The 20,297-nt window shown below is 33.3% G+C and overlaps 2 long non-coding RNA genes across 2 annotated transcripts; both read left to right on the plus strand.

The window, feature by feature from the left end:
* Positions 1-2,476: 2,476 nt before the first annotated feature.
* Positions 2,477-13,058, plus strand: LOC133205120 (uncharacterized). Its single transcript, XR_009723594.1, has 3 exons — positions 2,477-2,565; positions 2,944-3,061; positions 12,894-13,058. It is a non-coding gene; the product is annotated as an uncharacterized LOC133205120 (long non-coding RNA).
* A 199-nt stretch (positions 13,059-13,257) lies between these two features.
* Positions 13,258-13,862, plus strand: LOC133205182 (uncharacterized). Its single transcript, XR_009723598.1, has 3 exons — positions 13,258-13,326; positions 13,462-13,577; positions 13,775-13,862. It is a non-coding gene; the product is annotated as an uncharacterized LOC133205182 (long non-coding RNA).
* Positions 13,863-20,297: the final 6,435 nt, after the last annotated feature.

Consider the following 20,297-nt stretch of genomic DNA (forward strand, 5'->3'; position numbering starts at 1 on the left):
GGCTTTGAATTTAGACCTTACTCGGCACTCAGTGGCTTTGAACAGTAAGGAAACGTTATCGTGCCAGGGCCTCGGTTTTTAAGGTCTTATCCAAAAGACCCGTAACTTTCACTTCAAAGTACCGAGCGCTTGGCGAGAGAACAGTTGCTTCCTATTTTAAAGCTTGCGCGACCGGGGCCTATACCCACGGACTCTCGTTCAGGAGCGAGCGCTCTACCGACTGAGCTACCGTGACGGTCCTATTGTATGGAAGATAATTAAAAATGATAAAAATAAAGCTTTTTGTATTTTGATTATTTTTGCTCGAAGCATTTGCTTAGCAGGAGCAAAAGTAATTTTTAGGAATTTTTTGCATAATGAGATTAAAATATGGGCACAAGCTGGACCAAGTTGGGCCACAAATGGCCAATAAAAATTTGAACAAGAAAATATAACGGTTATTATGCCTCTACTGTTATTACTCTATATAATATAAATGCCATAAAACTATATAACTATTTCCTTGAGAAGGCACTACTTCTTCCATCTGAGGACTACTCCCTGTAGAAACAGAGCTACTCCATGGAACTACTCCCTCATAATTTTTTATTAACGTTTTTAACCAATCAAAATGCTTTGTGGTCGGAGCGTTCAAGGAATCACGATTCTGTGCTTCGCCACCTCGGGAAATAGTTTACTCCCTCGGGGAACCATAAATTTGCATATCCATTCCATAACTGTATATTAATACTTATCTTTTCAGGTTCAAGAAACTTTATTATTATTTATTGATATACTTGCATTTTATGCCGTGGAAATTTAAAATAGCTGAAGTAATTGATCCTGGCATATGATTAACATTAGGGGATAATAAAATAACTTTACGTAATCTTAAAATAGAGCATACAACTCTCTCTCTCTTCATTAGTTTCTCCCATAACAGCAGAACGTATTTACTGTGAAATAACTAATCTGAGAAAGGGGGTATTTTTTGTTTCTGGAAATGGGAGATCATTTTTGTTGTTTTCCTTTAATGAGGAGACCCACGAACCCACGTCCTTCACTAAATGCAACATTTCAAATATATATAAAACTCAACACTCTTTGAACCACGAAATCAAGTCCCCAGTAATTTTTCTTCAAGCCATGACCCATGAAAATAAGTGATTCTAGATCGTCAATTTTAATTTTGACTCCCATGATTATTTTCATTTAAGAATATGTTTAAATCATGAGTTTCACCAAATGTATGGTGAATTTTATATTTCAGGTTGTTTTAGTAATCAAGAAAACCTCACTCGCTTTAACCTTAGCAGAGCCTTAGTACTAGATTGTCAGTATGAGTGTTCCAATTCATCTTTCTTTGCAATATCGGTAGGATGTTAAAAAGTGTATGGCTCTAAAACTTTAAAATACACATTCGTTCTGAGAACAGGTCAAGACCACATTTCTCATAACCGGTATAAAGTTTACGTTTACGTAATAAAAAGCGATACCTTTGTTCAAGGTATCCACTTGCAATACCTTGGAAATCGGTTTAGTTTTAGGTTCGGTTTAGGTTGAGTTTGAAGTGACAGGATACAGAATGAACATACGGCCATATTTGAATGTGTATTTTCGAAAGTTCTTTGAGGCAGTTATAACAATGACAGTACACTTCTAGTTCGTAAATGTATAAAACACAATTTTGAAATATTGCAGATCTTGTGCATAAACTCCAAAATAACCTTTCATATTTTAAAGGACAAAGAATGTTCATGTCTGGAAAATGTCACCAGCAATGGAGACGTGGTGGATGCCAGTTTGTGTAACATTACATGTGATGGTATATATTGTGGAGGGCAAGACACCGTGAATATTTATCATGTCGGTAAGGGTGGAGGTATTTCTATCTCTATTGTTGATCTACAGATTTTTGAAATTATTAGAGATTTTTATTGATTTGGGTACGTAGATTTTCAATTCTCAAATACAATGTAAGGAAAATATTTCTAAGGAACTATTTTACCATGAACATTCGACTAATCTGTTTTGCGGCTAAGTGTAGTGTGAACAAGTTTGAGAATTTCTTCTATATCTTATAAACAAATGTAAAAAAAAATCTCTATATTCAAGAAAGAAAGAGATAGATATTGACCTTAGTTGAAATTTTTTTTTTATTAAATTTCAGTAAACAAAAGCTTTTTCCAAAAGAACGCGGTCCAGAGGAATCCTAATTTTACCTCTTGTTTATCCTACCAGTGTTTAGATCATAGAAATGTTTATAAGGAAGCGGACTGTGATGACGCATCCATTTCTCAAGCAGAATGTAGTAAGTGTAGAGAAACAAATAATATATTTAGTTCAGTTCAACTATTTGATGTTTCTGCATTCCTGAATATCAGCTATAATTAAGATCTATTAGATATTAGTCAAAATGCGTATGTATATCGCCTAGATATATATAATTATAGTTAATAGACTTTCAGATATAAAACATTTTTTTATTTTATTACAGGTAACTATTTTTCGTGCACGTTTGAGCCAGGAGTACCTTGTTTCTTATATCAGGATGACCAGGACGACTTTGATTGGACAATACAGAATGTAAATTTTATTGCATAAATTAAGATACCAAAAGTTTGTATATTTTTACTATAAAATTATGTTACATTTGCTTGGCGTTATATAAAAGTCAAACTCGCACTTTTGTCAGACCAGAAAGACTTTCTTTTTTTCAAAATGTACTTGATTGTAAATAAGTTCGATTTTTTTTTCTTTCACAGCATAAGTATTTTATATGGCTAATCGGTCTGAATTAAATGAATTATTTGACAATCTGAACGATTAATTTTGTTTTTATCAGTTTGGTTTAAACGCGCATAGTTCAAACAACACTTTACAAAACTAAAAGCACCAGTTGCAGATTCAAAAAATAAATTAAAGAAACATTAAATTACCATAATGTTATAACTCGTTCTTCAGGAGACCACAAAGTATGGCCCAGAGAGGTCTTATGAAGGATCTTACTTTGCGTTTGTTGACGATGAACAGTATAGCCAAGGAAAGTCGACAGTACTTGTTTCCAATGTAGGATTTTCAGGTATTGTATGTTTATAATAATTTATGTCACTTTTTAATCCAGTGCCACTCTCAATGTGGGAGAAGTGCTATAGACCTAAGTCAGAAGAAAAGAGAATACTTTTAACAATTAATTATCTTTAAAAAATCTGAATGGACTTGGGCAACAGGCACTTTCTATACAAATAGTCAAGGCATGAGAGAGAGAGAGATGGGCATGCAGTTTAAATGTATAAAGGACAAATTTAAATCAATGTCTACAATAGTAACGTGTATATACTTAAAACGTTTTATTCATCCGATATATTCTTGTACACATTACGTAATTCTGTAATTCATTTTATACGAAAACACCAGACCCCCTTATAAAAGAATCTTTAGCTAAAACGGTATTCTATGTTCTATGTTCATATACATGTATTTCCAAGTTTATTTCAATATAGGATTGACTATATGAATTATTTTGTTCATCGAGAAATGAATCTAAAAAACGAATCGCACACTTTATGAAAGCCGAAGGCTTTCAGAAAAAAGTGTGCGATTCGTTTTTTAGATTCATTTCTCGATGAAAAAAATAAATTTATATAGTCAATGCTTATAATTCAATTAAAATACAATTCATGTATACTTTTGACAATTTTAATCTAAATAACAAGATATCAACACGAAATAAACAGGAAATTAACACGCGGAGTGATCCACAGGGAGGAGTGCTGGCCGTTGTTAATAGCAACGTGTTTGTTCACAAATCATTCACCTGTTTTCGGTAAAACATGAACGTTAAACGCACAATTCTGAAAAACAGAATTTGTAATAAATCCTCCTGAACTTGTGTTTGCCGACACATTTGTACTTTGTTGACTATACATATTTGTAGCTGACATGTTTAGGTCACGGGCTTGTGGCATAACATCAATGCCGCTAGGTCCTGCGCTGTCATCATTCGCCGACGCCAGATTCGATAAAGTTTTACTGATTTGAAGTTTTTGGTTACTTGCACATTCCCTGGCATAGCTACGAATGGAGCCTTCGTTTTTATGTCCGCTCATGAACATTATGTGACGCAGCTCTACCCCTGCATTACTGAGGGCTTGTATGCCAGTGGCTCTCAGGCAATGTGCTGTATACCTTTGTTTACATTTTGCATTTCTTGAAATGTCGTTCATTAATTTTGTAAATTGATATTTTTTCACTGGTGTTTCTGAATACCATATATTTTCGTTTAGGTTGTTAATTGCTTGTTCTGTGCAGTGATTAAACAAAGCACTAGCGTTTGGGTCTGTTTTACTTAGGAGCAATTTTAATGATGCTACTGGGCATTTGTTTTCATTTGTTGCATACATTCTTTTATCTTGACATCCTTCTTCGTTCGACAACCCTCCTTGTATTGTTTTTTGCTTTGTTTCGTGGGAAAGAACAACATATTCGCGGTCGTTTTCATCCCTGAGAAATTCAAAAGAATTTGGTTTAAGTTGTTCGTGAAACTCAAGTCCACGAGTAACATAATGAATTGCGAGATCATACCATACGCGATAACGCAGAATTATGGGGTTATCATGTGAGTGCAAGTATTCACTGATTTTGCTCAAATCCTCTGGGGTGATGATGTCCTTATGTTTAGTTGGTCTTGAAAGTCCGCTCCTGACATTCTGTTTTAGTTTTCCATCCAAAGTATTATTTGCATATTTGAATTCTTTGTCTTTTGCAATGTTTATATCTCTTCCTAAATCATTAAGGTGCCTATTAATTGCTGCACTAATATTTTTAATAGTATTTTTGTGATATTCGTTAAATCCTTCTGTTGGACATTTTGTAATTTTAGGTTGTGCCTCTGCATAAAATTTGCACAGTTTTGTGTTCAGCTCGACAGGATTAATTGTTGAGAAATCAATTTCCTCTCCAAAAGTTTCTGAACTCCATTCTATAAAATAAATGATAAATCGTTGCTAAAAATAGTCAAATAACTATGTGTTTTTTTTTACTTTTCCCACAAAAAAATTAAGAATGTATATCGAACAGTAAATCATACAAATGTTGAAACGTACGTGTACACCCCCCACCTTTTTTTTTTTTAAACCGCTACATCAAAAGCTGGAAAACTGTTGACATTCATTATAATTTTTCAGGGAACTAATTTTGTATGAAATGCAGGCAGTTTACTCTATGTATTTAAAGTCAAGATTGAAAAGATCATTATTATCTAGATTTTATATTAATTTACCTTGTATGATTTTGACACCCCATTTTGTGTTGCGTTTTGTTGAATCCGATTGTCGGCTATCCCATAGCTTTTTTATTTCCTCTTCCGTGGCTGTTTTAAATCTTTTGGATAACATTGTTTGTGGAAAAAGGATCGTTCATCTCTTTTTGAAAAAAAAGCGTCATCAATTCCATCTAAAAAATCTAATTTTTCTAAATTTTCCTCCATGTGTGCAATTTTTTTCTCTCTTAGAGTTATCGTTATTTGATACAGTTTAAGTTTTTTTAATTAATTAAACTATTTTTTTTTTAAAAAAGGCAAATAAAAAGGAAAAAAAAATTAACAAGAATTAATGAAATGTGAAATTGAATTAAATTTCAAAAATTACCTACTAAATAAACTAAAGTTAATAAGTTTTTTAACAGAAAAACTTGATTCTATGCTTATTTTGTAAGCATTTTCAAGCTTGTCACCATTTCAAGTGTACATATAAACAAGAGGCCCAAGGGCCTTAACGGTAACCTGAGTACAATACAACAATTTAGAGGATCCATAAACTGAAAAATGAAGCTTTGTTGCCCAAAAGCAAGAAAAATAGTATGATTAGCATCAACAAAATAATTGGTCTAGTATCTATCTGCCTATCTGACTTTCCAAGTCATTAAATCTATGAAAGTACATTTTCATTATACAATAAATTATCTTGCATAATTCTCTTATTCTATTAAGCTTTCAAATACATTATTTACATTGATTAATTATCAAAGGTGAATGGCAAAGGGGAATAACTTTGCTCAGCAGAATACAAGTTAATAGAGCCCTGGCCAGGACTAGAACTCTTGACTAAATGGTCCAGGTGTTCAAAAATCTGGTAAAAATACCCTTGCATATTAAAACTTTTACTCTGTTTGCCTTGAACATCCCCAGAAGCATAGATGATTTTCAAAGAAATGCATTTTCACCATAAAATTAAATAAATAAAGCCCCATCCTTACCCAGAACATCTGACCCATTGGCCACGAACTCACAATTCTGGAAGAAGCACCCTTTCTCATTATAACTATACACTTGTTTCTTTACTTTATAACCAGTAGTAGAAAAAATATTTTGAAAGAAATTATGCATTTTCACTATATATAATCAATAGAGCTCTTTCCCCCTCACCAGAACCCCTGACCCAAAGGCCATGAGGCATTCTTCCTTATCATAACCATGCACTTCCTTTGTTTGAAAAATACCCAGGCGCACACAAGATTTTGAAAGAATTCATGCCAATTCCCTATCTAATCAATAAAGCCCCGCCCTAACACCAGAACCCCTTACCCAGAGGCCATTAAATTCATAATTTCTGAGGCAGCCATGCTCATCATAACTATGTACTTAGTTTATTTAATATCCAGGAGCAGAGAAGATTTTCAAAGAATTAATGCAATTTTACTATATAATCAATGGAGCCCATCCCTAACACCAGAACCCCTGACCCAAGGGCCATGAAACAATTTCTGAAAAGGCAGTCATGCTCACCATAACTATGTTCTTAGTTAGTTTATTTAATACCCAGGAGCAGAGAAAAAGATTTTCAAAGAATTAATGCAATTCTACTATATAATCAATAGAGCCCTGCCCTAACACCAGAACCCCTGACCCAAGGGCCATGAAATTCAAAATTTTGGAAGAGGCACTCTTGCTCATCATAACTATGTACTAAGTTACTTTATTTAATGCCCAGGAGCAGAGAAGATTTTTAAAGAATTAATGCATTTTAACTATATAATCAATAGAGCCCCACCCTAACACCAGAACCTCTGACCCTGGGGCCATGAAATTCACAATTTTGAAAGAGGCACTCTTATTCTTCATAACTATGTACTTAATACCCAGGAGCAGAGAAAATTATTGCAATTCTACTATATAATCAATAGAGCCCTGCCCTAACACCAGAACCCCTGATCCTGGGGCCATGAAATTCAAAATTTTGAAAGAGGCACTCTAGCTCATCATAACTATATACTAAGTTAGTTTATCTAATACCCAGGAGCAGAGAAGAAGATTTTCAAAGAATTAATGCCTTTTCACTATATAATCAATAGAGCCCCACCCTAACACCAGAATCCCTGACCCTGGGGCCATGAAATTCATAATTTCAGAAGAGGCACTCTTGCTCATCATAAATATGTACTAACTTAGTTCATTTAATATCCAGGAGCAGATAAGAAGATTTTCAAAGAATTAATGCATCTTCACTATATAATCAATAGAGCCCCGCCCTAACACCAGAACCCCTGACCCTGGGGCCATGAAATTCACAATTTTGGAAGAGGCACTCTTGCTCATCATAACTAAGTACTAAATTAGTTCATTTAATAACCAGGAGCAGATAAGAAGATTTTCAAAGAATTAATGCATTTTAACAATATAATCAATAGAGACCCGCCCTAACACCAGAACCCCTGACCCTGGGGCCATGAAATTCACAATTTTGGAAGAGGCACTCTTGCTCATCATAACTATGTACTAAATTAGTTCATTTAATACCCAGGAGCAGATAAGAAGATTTTCAAAGAATTAATGCATTTTAACTAATGTATATAATCAATAAAGCCCTGCCCTAACACCAGAACCCCTGACCCTGGGGCCATGAAATTCACAATTTTGGAAGAGGCACTCTTGCTCATCATAAATATGTACTAAGTTACTTTATTTAATACCCAGGAGCAGAGAAGAAGATTTTCAAAGAATTAATACATTTTCACTATATACTCAATAGAGCCCTGCCCTAACACCAGAACCCCTGACCCAGGGGCCATGAAATTCACAATTTTGAAAGAGGCACTCTTGCTCATCATAACTATATACTTAGTAAATTTATTTAATACCCAGGAGCAGATAAGAAGATTTTCAAAGAATTAATGCATTTTCTCTATATAATCAATAGAGCCCCGCCCTAACACCAGAACCCCTGATCCTGGGGCCATGAATTTCACAATTTTGAAAAAGGCACTCTTGTTCTTCATAACTATGTACTTAGTTACTTTATTTAATACCCAGGAGCAGAGAAGAAGATTTTCAAAGAAATGATGCACTTTCCCTATATGATCTATATAGCCCCACCCTAGCACCAGAACCCCTGACCCTGGGGCCATGAATTTCACAATTTTGGTAGAGGACTCAATGCTTATTACAATGATGCCAACAGTTTGACTGCTTGATGTCCAGGAGTAAAGAAGAAGATTTTTAAAGATTGCATTATTTTTGGTGGTTTTAGCCCCACCCCTCAGGCCCCAGGGGGGCAGGGACCATGGAATTCACAATTTTTGTTCCCCTTCACCCATAGGTGCTATATGCCAAATTTGGTTGAAATTGGTTAAGCGGTTTCAGAGAAGAAGCTAAAAATGTTCAAATGTTAACACACGATGCACACCGCACGACGCACGACGCACGCCGACGGACGAGAACGGATAGCAATAGGTCACCTGAGTGACTCAGGTGACCTAAAAAACTCGATATCAGATGTACTTTGTAAAAATAAAAGGGAGGCAATCCCAACAGAAAAGTAAAAAAAAAAGTAGTTCTGGATTTATTCATCGGAAAATGAAGAGAAAAATAGCTTCCTAAGAATTGTACGTAGTAAAACGTGTGAAAGCAAAGAAAATTGAATTATTGAGTGTCATATGCAGGACATGTAACAAAATAATGTTTATTATTTTCATGGTGGTAACCACACCTAGGACAGTCGAGATGTGTCAGTTGTTAGATAATGATTTTTTTAAAAGAAGATCATTGAGGTTCTATCTTAATGACGAGATGATAGTGAAGTATGTTCTCTTTTCTATTATATACACAGTTAAAATATTTACAGCAGAAAATAGAATGAAACTGTCAAATTGTTTGTGAAAGATATTTTAAAATGAGTGTGGGTTAAACAATTTGGTGAAAAAATTCAACTCAATACATTAAAAAAGGTTGGAGTGGGGGAGGATCCTCCTTATAATTCGCTTTTTATATATGTATATCAGTCAACAATCTATGATAATGCATCATTCAATGGTTTCAACAGGCGTTATATAAATTAAAACCTACACTTACATATATACTAGATAACATTTTTATTTGATTAATACGTAATGGTAGTTGGGTGTAAGGACGAATAATGACCCCCATAGAATGGGTGCGTATCATTACCGCTACATTTTCAAAATTGTCATTACCGCTGCATACTCATTACCGGTACAAAACAGGTTACATTACCGCTACATTTAAAAGTATACATTACCGCTACATTGCCTCTTTCGTAAACAGTGGCTTATACATGTACAAATTGATTTAAAGTGCAACAAGTACATACTTAAGAGCTGTTTCCCCTGCTCACCATGGGAAGGTGAAAGAGGGCTTTGAACAGGAAGTGTTTTGTTTTTAATTTTATAATTAAAATCTATTTTATAATTATATTAAAATATTTCAGAAAATTTTAATCACTAATCCTGCATTGCCGTGATTTTTCACAAGCTTATGACTTTCAACTGACGCTAAATAATAATTACTGTATTTCGATGACAGACTATATGATTATATTGATTAGAAATCAGGTCCAAATTCTACGTCACTACATTGTGGATGAACTATATTGAAGAGAACTCATATTCAGTGCCACTGCTGGTAGATTCAATATGCAGCGGTAATGAATTGTAATCGGCAAAAGTCCTTTTGATAAAATGTAGCGGTAATGATCGCCCGAAATTTCGAAGAAATGTAGCGGTAATGAGTCGAAATTTTTCGCACTGTAGCGGTAATATTGACCTCCCCATAGAATAATGCCCGGGGGTCATTTTTCGCCGTCGAATAATGACCCCCGGTCATTATTCAACGTCGAAAAATGACCCTTTTGCCCGTAGAAAAAGTGTCATCACCATAAAAATCTGCATACCCCACGTGAAGAAAAATGACCCCCGTAGAATAATGACCCCTTGTGGATTAAAACGGATTAAAGTTGAAATTTTAGGGGCAAAATAAAAATAATAAATCAAGAGACCTGTTGGCCAAAATGCTCACTTGAGCTAAATTGGGAATAAATCGATGATATGTTGATCTCATTATATTATACAATTGTTGCTGTTTTAAGGTCAATGCAATGATTCAGAATCTAGAGGAGTTAAAGATTTATCGAGTTCAAAAGGCGAGGAGAGCATTTCTTTTTGATGGTGGAAAATCACTGATCGTCCTGACAGAAAAAAACAGCAATAATTGTTTTATTGTATGATTAAAAGATTAAATTGATTCAAACTGATTAAGCAGACATGTCAAGTTTCCTGTTTACATTTGCTCCAGTCCTAGCCAAACACATTGAAAGAATCGGAGTTAACATAAGCATAACCAGTATTAATTTTGCATTTGAAATCTAGTTTTGGTGCATTGTAGAAAAAAATACATGTCTGGCATAGCATCGAAAGGGGAAATGGCGCATTATAAGAGGCAAAATGACAAATTACCTTAGAAATATCTTTGATGAACCCCTCAAAACGTTTATTGCTGTAAGTGGGATTTCCTTTTAATCTACTGTATCAAAAAGTTGGGAGTAGGACAAGCAGACTTACAATGACCATTTTCAAGCGAAAAAAAAAATATGTGCATGGAAGTGGAAGGGGGAGGGCACCCCACCCTTGATTCTATGTGCCTCAATGTTATGTTCATCTTGTCCACTCAAGTATGAGAGATTTTTTAACTATACTGTATAAGAAAGAGGGGATGGTTACGAGATTTTCGATGAACGTTTTCAAACTAGAAATAGCTTAAAATTACATTCAGAAAAGGGGGAACAATCCCTTCCTCTTCTCAGATTCTTTGTGCCTGAATATTATGTTCACTTGAGTGGAATTCAGATGCAAGTGAAATAACTTTTCAGAATTGTTTTCGATCTATTTTTAGTTCAATGTAGGAAAAATAAATCCTTATATTCACCTAGAAGGTCAATAAAATGGTCTTTCTTTAATCATAAATTGAAAACATCAATCTTCTTCAATAAACACTGCATTGAAATGTTTCCATATTGATTTGACAAATGTGTCATTGTTTTAAAGTGGATTTAAAAAACAAAAAATATTCCTGTAACATGTATGTATCCTATTCTCACACGACCATGTTAACAGACTTGAATGTACATTATACTGGGATTCTTCTTTATTACTTCTATAGATTTGAAAATAAATTCCCATAGAGTAGACCACTGTTTATAAATAAAATTGAATGCACAATATATTTCAGACATGCAGAAATTATAGACGATAAAGATCAACTAACAAATAAATTGTCTGACAAACGGGATGATTTTAGCTTTTTCTATCGTCAACTTTCCTTATTTATGAAGTAATATTCCGCTATCATTTGCATATAATGATTACGTCTACCAACTTATTCGATACCCAAGAGCACGATTAATTTTTAAATCGAGGCAGGCTACTGACAGATACATGTAAGTTGATGTTACAGGGGTTTCAACAACCTCGTTTAAAGTCAGCATTTCGTAAATTCAATGGTCGTTTCAATGTCCCTGTCAACAAAAATAACCTATGATAAGGTCAATTGTTTGACCCTTGTTTTTATACTAAATTCGACAACGGAATGTCCCGTTTACCTGATTTATTCATAGGGCTCACGGCGGGTGTGATGGGTCAGCAGGGGATGCTTACTCTTCCGACCTCTGCAATTTTCGGGGGTCCTTTTTATGCCCTGTTAACAGAATTATATTGTTTGTGAATATTTTAAAATCATCACTGTTCGTCATCTTCACCTTTTTTTCATTAGGATATATATATATATATATATATATATATATATATATATATATATATATATATATATATATATATATATATATATATATATATATATATATATATATATATATCTATATATCTCCACGGTATGTCGTTCGCACGAGATATTACGTCATTTTCGATACTTTCTACCTCATTTGCATGACTTTTTATGTCATTCAAAATATACCTATGTATTACATTGAATAACTTTCCGTATTTATTTCCGAAAACTTATTCCTTTTTCCCTTCATTTTTTTAAGAATGTTGATCCTACTCAAAGCATGCTGATTACTTTGGGAGACATGTTTACCAATGAAAAGTCAGAACATCCCGCTCGTCTGTTATTTAGCTATGAATGTCTATGATCAGTCAAATATCCAAATATGAAACAAATGAAAGACAGGTCATAAAGGGAAATTACGTTAAGAGTTATAATCAGTAGTAGCCATTTTGCAATTTTCAATATGTGCTGAGAACACAATAGGCTTTAAAAGATAGAAATATGCATGTAAATGTAATGCTATTTTATTTGCGCGTTCGACCAGTGTTGGTCAAAGAGGGCATGAAGAAGAATATTAAACATTGAGGTTCAAACCTTGGCATCAATCACCTGTGATAAATTTTGTATCATGCACTCTGTTGGAAAAGGGGTCATTTTTCAACGGGGGTCAATTTTTTATAGGACGCACACATTAAAAAAATGACCTCTAGGGCTCTTTTTCTACAAAAAATCAAATTTTTTTTACGGCGGGGGGGGGCATTTTTTGTCGTTGAAAAATGACCCCCCGGTCATTATCCTACGGGGGTCATTATTCGTCTTTACATGGGTTTTATTTTGAAAGGTGGTCAATGGTGTATTCAGTTGCGATACTACATACAAAGTGAATTGTTAGATGCAAAGCTAGAGGTTTTCAAAACAGGAGAAGAGAAACCGTTTTTCACCTTTAATATAGCTGCCAATAAAGAATGGAAATATGTAAAGAGAAATATTGGCATGACTTATGATGAAAGGGCAAGTATCGTAGTTTGACACTTTATTCTTATAATAATCTATCTCAGTTTCCTTTTCACGTAGAGGTTAAATTCTTGACTATTTTTTGAAAAATCTCTTGTTATTCATACTTAATAATTTCAACCTTTAAATATCAGGTTATCTCTTATTATTCGTATTAAATTATTTCAATCTTTAAATATCAGGTTATCTTTAGTTCACGCGTGGTAAAGAGGCGTCTAATTTCGCTATAGATGACGTCACTGTGATAAAAGGATCATGTGGTGAGATATTTGTTGATCTTTGATTGTAGTTTTAAGATTTAAAAACAAAACACTCATATGGCTGAACAGATATTTGATTTCAGGAAAATGCATATTTATTTTCAGTCCATAATGATCAACATTAACAAATTTCAGATGAGACAGTAACAGCACTGTTTAAAATGAAGGGCGAAATTAATTGCGATTTTGAAGGTAATGCAGATGTTTGTTTTCAACCGAACAATAAAGGCTTTACTTGGAAGATTACTCGGGTATGATATAAAAAATAACTAAAGCCAATTCATTTTGCATATTGTGTAAATCTGTGCACTGGTAATTTATGACACAGCTACATGTAAAAGTATGTAATGAATGAATGAAAATTCATCCACAATTGCTACAATCTAAATAATGGACTTCATATGATAAATTGCTGCAGAAATAGATTAACATTTTTGTGTATCTGAAGGATGGATCGACACCCACAAAAGACACGGGGCCAGATCAAAACATTGAAGGCAATTATTTCTCATACTTCGAAGCAAAAAGATTTAATAATGGCGAAAAGGCAGTTTTAATTTCTTCATTTTATCTAGAAGGTAATTCACACGATCCTTTCTATTTTGCACAGTAACATTCAGACGATTTTGAAAATAAAATATTATATATTTCATTTAGTCTTATCTGCTACTCATTTATTTATTAATTTCTCAGCTAAATTTTCCTTTCATGAAATATTTGAAAAATTAACAGTCTCATTCACAAAAATACGTTGATTCCATATCTTTCCCGATGACCAGAGATTACATTAAAATCTAGTTATGCATGTAAGCACCATTTTTATTCCCTTCTACAATTTTTTCATATATTTTTCAATTTTCAGATTATCCGAAATTAAGAGAAAAATGTAACTGAATACGAAACCAATGTTGTCATAAATCTACCAATGCCACTAAGTTGTCATTTTGTTAGAAAATAATGCATCCTAAAGAGAGTTTATATAAAACCGAGATCAAAATTTAATCTTTCGCCAAAACAAAATGCTTTTATTATATTATATATATAGTTTTATTATATTAAGCATATAGTTTGTTTTACAATTATATGAAAACAATTTCCTTCTTCTGATGATAGATATAAACATCTCCTATAGTATGCAGTATAGCATGTATGGTAAAGATATTGGGCAACTTTATGTATACCTAAAAGATGAATGGAATACCACTACAGAAATTTTTAAAGAGGAAGGAGATAAGACTGAAGGATGGAATTATTTTATAAAAAATATTACGGCCGAGAGAAAAAATAAGGTGAGCTTAGAAAGTCACAATTAATGATCAAATGAAAATGTTTGCTCAAGTACATGATGATATCAACGTTTTCTATTACTATTAGCAATCTTTAAAATGATAGATACATGTATAGAAGTTTAAAATGATGTATAAATGAAACATATTCTACGATTGATGATAATTTTATTGCGGATCAAAGTTTTATAAGATATATATATACCCTGTATCATAGTTTCTCATTTGAATTTCAAGCTTTACATCGAAGGAAGTAAAAAGGGGAAAGGAAACAAAGGAGATATTGCAATTGACGATATTAAAATCCGTATCAATAAACGAAGTAAGACAATTTTTATTCAAAAACTTCTACATGAGAGGAAGAAAACATTTGCTGTGATCTTCAACTCGACATTTAGATGTAATGACGACGTTTTATAAATTATCAATAGTTACTTCCATTCACACATCGACTCGATATATCCAGTGAAATCAAAATAAAAGACACAACAGAGTCTAGCACATAAACGTTTTACTGACTATAGACGATAAGGGCCAACTTACGAAAAAATCGTGTAACAAAAGAGATGACTTCAGCTTTTCCGTCGTCAACTTTCCTTATTTATGTATTAATATTCCGCTGTCACCAGCTCATGATGTTAACGTCTCCCAGCTTAAGGACTCATGACCCTCTGTCCTAAATTTCACAATTTTTTTGAAACTTCCCAACATTGATTTTCATTAAGATCTATAGCATTAGATTCAAATGAAGAAAAGTATGAGGTATGAAGCGCTGCTTATTTTTTCAGAAATTATTTTTATGTCAGTTCATGAAATGAAGAAATTTAAACACAGAGAATAGGAAGAGTAATAATTTATTATCACAACATAAAATTAAAAATGTGCGGTGTATATGAAGAATATATTTAGTGTCATACCTATCAAATTCATATCAGAAAACATAATAAAGCGCTGCTTCCTATGTCGGAATATCACAAATTTATATGTGCTTGTAAGAAAAGAAAACCTTCATTAGCAAGAGTTATCTTTCTTATAAATATTTTTTCAATGGAAAAAAAATTAATACTAGTAAAAATTCTACATGTGGTACTTGATACATTAAAGCTTTTTTTTTTTTTTTAAATGGTCCATTAAAAGATAGAACTTATTCTATTTGTAAGGGTTTGAAAACTTGATTTAAATTTTTTTGTCAAATATAATAAAACAATTTGAAAGGTATAGGCAAAATGAAATAGAAATCAATGTTTCCATCATATGTCAGGTTTGATAGAATTGACTACTCAGATGCCTCAATTACTAAACTCTGGTGAAGTAAACTACAAGTAATATAAGGATTTTTTTTTACTTGGAAAGTTATCTCTCTTATCAGAGGGTCGACCCTCCTTAATCTTTACTCAAAAGCATGCTCTGAGAACGATAAATTTTTAAATCGAGGCAGGCTACTGACAGATAAGTTGATGTTATATGGATTAAACAACCTCGTTTAAAGTTAGCATTTCGTAAATTCTGTGGTCGTTATAATGACCTTGATAACAATTATAATCTATCATTGGGTCGTACTTGGCTGACGTGTTTCATACCAATTGTTAGGTCTTTGTTTTTATGCTAAATTTGACTACGGATTGTTCTGTCTACATGATCAATACATAGGACTCACGGCGGGTGTGACCGGCCAACAGGGGATGCTTACTCCTCCTAGGCACCTGCTCTCACCTATGGAATTACCGGGGGTCCGTGTTTTATGCCCTATTCACAAATTTGTATTTGTAGATTTTTTAGATTGATCACTGTTCGTTACACACCTTTATGGTTTATCACTTTTTTGACACACACAAACATATATACATGTGCTGTATACCTCTTCACTCTTTTAGTTATTCGATTTTTCAGGAGTTTTGAGAGTACAGGAAAATCTCAAATAAAAGGAAAAACATAATTTGCATTGTATATTTTGCACTTCACTGAATAAACATATGAAAGATATACATGTGTGTTTCAATGGCAAAATACAATGACAAAGCCAATGCATTGCCTCCAGTTCCTTCTAGATACTGTTAGAATGAATCTGTATTCCCAAAGCTTAGATTGATTGATTGATTGTATGTTGTTTTATGTCCTGTTCGAGAATTCTTCACTCATATAGAGACGTCACCATTTACCGGTGAAGGGCTTCAAATTTATACCTTTACTCGGCACTTAGGTCCATTGAGCAGTGAGGGTTCTTTATCGTTCCAACGCCTACCGTGACACGGGGCCTCAGTTTTAAAGGTCTCATCCGAAAGACCCGCAACTTTCGCTTCAAAGTGCCGAGCACTTGGCGAAGGAACAGTTGCTACCTATTTTTTATCGACTTAGGTCAGTCACGGTCGAGATTCGAACACACGACTTCCCGATCACGAAGCGAGCGCTCTACCGACTAAGCTACCGTGACGGTCCCAAAGCTTAAAAGACAATTGCTTGTATCAGCGATTAAAATACCTAGTTCTAATCAAAAACAATAGGTGGAAGTCATATATTTGTTCTCTTGCTTTAATTTTCTAGAGGACAAAAAGTCATGGCTGGCCTTTAACGAAAGATGTGCGAGAATTCTTGGTTCATACATTATTAATATCGAACAAATAACAGACTTGCCTTGCATGTCCAATAGCTTAGAGAAGTGGACGGGTATAATAAGGCCACAGCGTAGAGGATCAGCTATTAGAGGTAGGAGGAACCACTGTTCCAAATCCACACACACACACACACACACACACACATCTAGAATTATTACTGGCAGTCATGTTATTGAATAAATTATACATATATTGATTAAACTTAATGTAAATACTGGGGGAAAAGTAATCAGTACTTAATATTGATAAGCAAACAATAAGATTGTGCCTTCATAGATATATTTTTTAAGGAAAAATAACACAAAAAATGTATGGGTTGGTATATTTTTTGACTGATTTTGAATAGAAATTACACAAATAATAAATCCCTAAAAATTATAAGAAATCGTTAGTATTCCATGGTGTTCAAATTTTAGACTGTGCGCCATTTTCTATATAAATCTATACAAATTTTTACATACGTTTTATGACATTATTACAAAATCTTACAAAATTTCTATTTTTACGGTGGTAAACATTATTCAAATTATCTATACGAACATAAATCTATTAGACTTAGACCAACTTTAAATTAATATTTGTTTGCCCTCTCCCGATTCAGGATGAAAAAATTTGGATCGGTACGTAGGTAGGATTTTTTTTTTCTCAGAAAATTTAAACATCAATGCTGAATTATCAAAGTTTATTTTTTGCAATGCATAAAAAATAATTGCTTTCTGAGTGTTTGAAAATGTATTGAGTTGGTCCATTTTTAGCCAGTCGGTCGGGAGAGAGCAACCAATTTTTTTTTTAAAGATTGCCTTATTGCTGATTCCTGAAAAAAAAGGTTTTTGGGGTTATTTCTCATTATAATTTATTCTTTTTAATACGTATTTTTAATGCTTTGTTGTGTAATGCATACCTAGGTAAAAATTTTCTGTTGCAAAATGCTTTCATATTAAATATCTAATTATAGCAATGTAATATTAGATTAGTACACTAGTTTTGAATACAACAAATTAATGTTAGCTTTAATAAATTTGTCTTATTTACAGTAAAAAATGTACTAATATTTGTCATCCTTAGTTAAAATCGTGTAGTCTATCAGAAATTAACTAAATTTTAGAAGCAATGATGTATCATCTAACACCACAAGTTTGAAAAACACATTTTAGATCGTTTTTAATATATTTTTGAATTTATGTTTAAAAAGCATCACGAACAAAATGTTTCAGGGTTTTAAGAATAAGATTTTAAGTTAAATGTGTCAACTAACTTGTCTTAATTTTTAAAGGTTTTCAAGAAACTCCCGCTGCTGTACAGTTGTATAGAAACATCAACAATGTTTCTACGTATGACTGGGAAATGTATGATCCACAGAGAACTAGACCATTTGTTTGCAAAAGAGGTAAGTCTGCTCATAGAATATTAGGCAATCTTTCTCAACAGCATCTGATTATCCAGAAAGATATCCTTATGTGTTTCCTTGAATATGTTTTCGTCCATCCCTGTTTTCTATTCAGATTTTTGTCGTTCTTTCTTTTAAAGAGGTGTTTTTATGTTATGGCTGGATCCAGCAACAGCCGACTACAATTTACAGTGTTGATGATAAATTAAATCGAAAAATGCTCTAGATCCCATCTCCAACAAAGGATAAGTGGGACCCTTCTAAGACTTTAAAAAAAATTAAGTTTACCAACCGAAGCCGCGGTTCACAAAAAAAATGTCTTTTCCTTTTTTCGAGGTTTGGGATTGGATTTTTTTATTACTAGTTATAAACCCCTCAAATGAGAAATATTTGCATTCATTCCTGCATATGTATATATCTCAACATACTGTACATGTTTTACCTTTCCTTCAGCAGTTTTATTGCTCACAGTCAATGTTGCAGTTTATATTTCATGAAGACAAAAAATTTAACAGTCTTCTATATTTCAAGTATTGATAAAAAGCCGTCTATATATTTAAAAGCCATTATCTGAGTGTGTGATTAATTTTATTTCAGGTGATATATATTTTTTCAATAGGTGTCAATTCCTCGGGTGATAATCACAGTTGTGTGGTGATTGCACTTGAACAAACTATCACTAGAATTCATGATATGGAGTCGACTGACACAAATCATAGTAAGAGTAACATAATTATATAAAGAAGTTAAAAGTCCCTTTTTATCTACATTACATCCATTGCACCTGATCCCATCTCTGATGTTTTAGGGGTCCGTGTTTGCACTGCTCCTGATTTGTATTGTTTAATTGACCTTTTCAGCTTAATTACTGTTCGTTATCTCCATATATTTCATCACGTACTGTGGAATCGTGTAATTATTTTTGAGGCACACATTTTTTGGGGTTGCTTTGCTTGATATAAAACCCATCATCTGTAGTCCAACATTCGTTAAGCTTGTAAATTCGTAAGAAAGTTTTACCATCAAAAACTGAACCGCATGAAATACTGTAGAATAATTTCATATAATATAGAATTATACCATCATCACTTGAAGATGAAGTTAATGTCTCCCAGTTGATTCGATACGCAAGACCATGTTCTGCATACGAATAATTTCTAACACGAGGCAAACTATTGACAAATAAGTTGATGATACAAGAATAGCAACAGTCTCGTTTAACATTTTTTTGCAAATTCTATGGTCAATAAAATAACCTTGTTAACAAATACAATCGATCGTTAAGTCAAATGTTGACTGGCGTTAATTTTTCATACAAATTCTTAATCCACTATTTTCACACTGAATTGTCTACGGATATTTCCGTTACGCAATCATGACAAGGAGCTCACGGCGGGTTTGGCCGGTCGAATGGGGATGTTTACTCCTCCATGGCATCAGATCCCACTACTGACGTGTTTAGAGGTCCGATTTTGCTCTGCACCAAATTTGTATTGTTCCAATAAACTTTTGGACTTCTGAACTTTCTAATGGCTTGATAACTGATTGTTATCTTCATATTTCATAATTAAGATTTATCTGGGTTAAATATATAACATCTAATGAAAGATTCCTGTTTTTTTTTATTTTTGTAAAGAGAACATAATTGAACGACAGAAGAATATTTCTTAGATATGAAATTGAAAT

The sequence above is a fragment of the Saccostrea echinata genome, unplaced genomic scaffold (genome assembly GCF_033153115.1).
Source record: "Saccostrea echinata isolate AGI-Se365-2 ecotype Australia unplaced genomic scaffold, CSIRO_AGI_Sech_v1 ptg000001l, whole genome shotgun sequence".
Classification (NCBI taxonomy): Eukaryota; Metazoa; Mollusca; class Bivalvia; order Ostreida; family Ostreidae; genus Saccostrea; species Saccostrea echinata.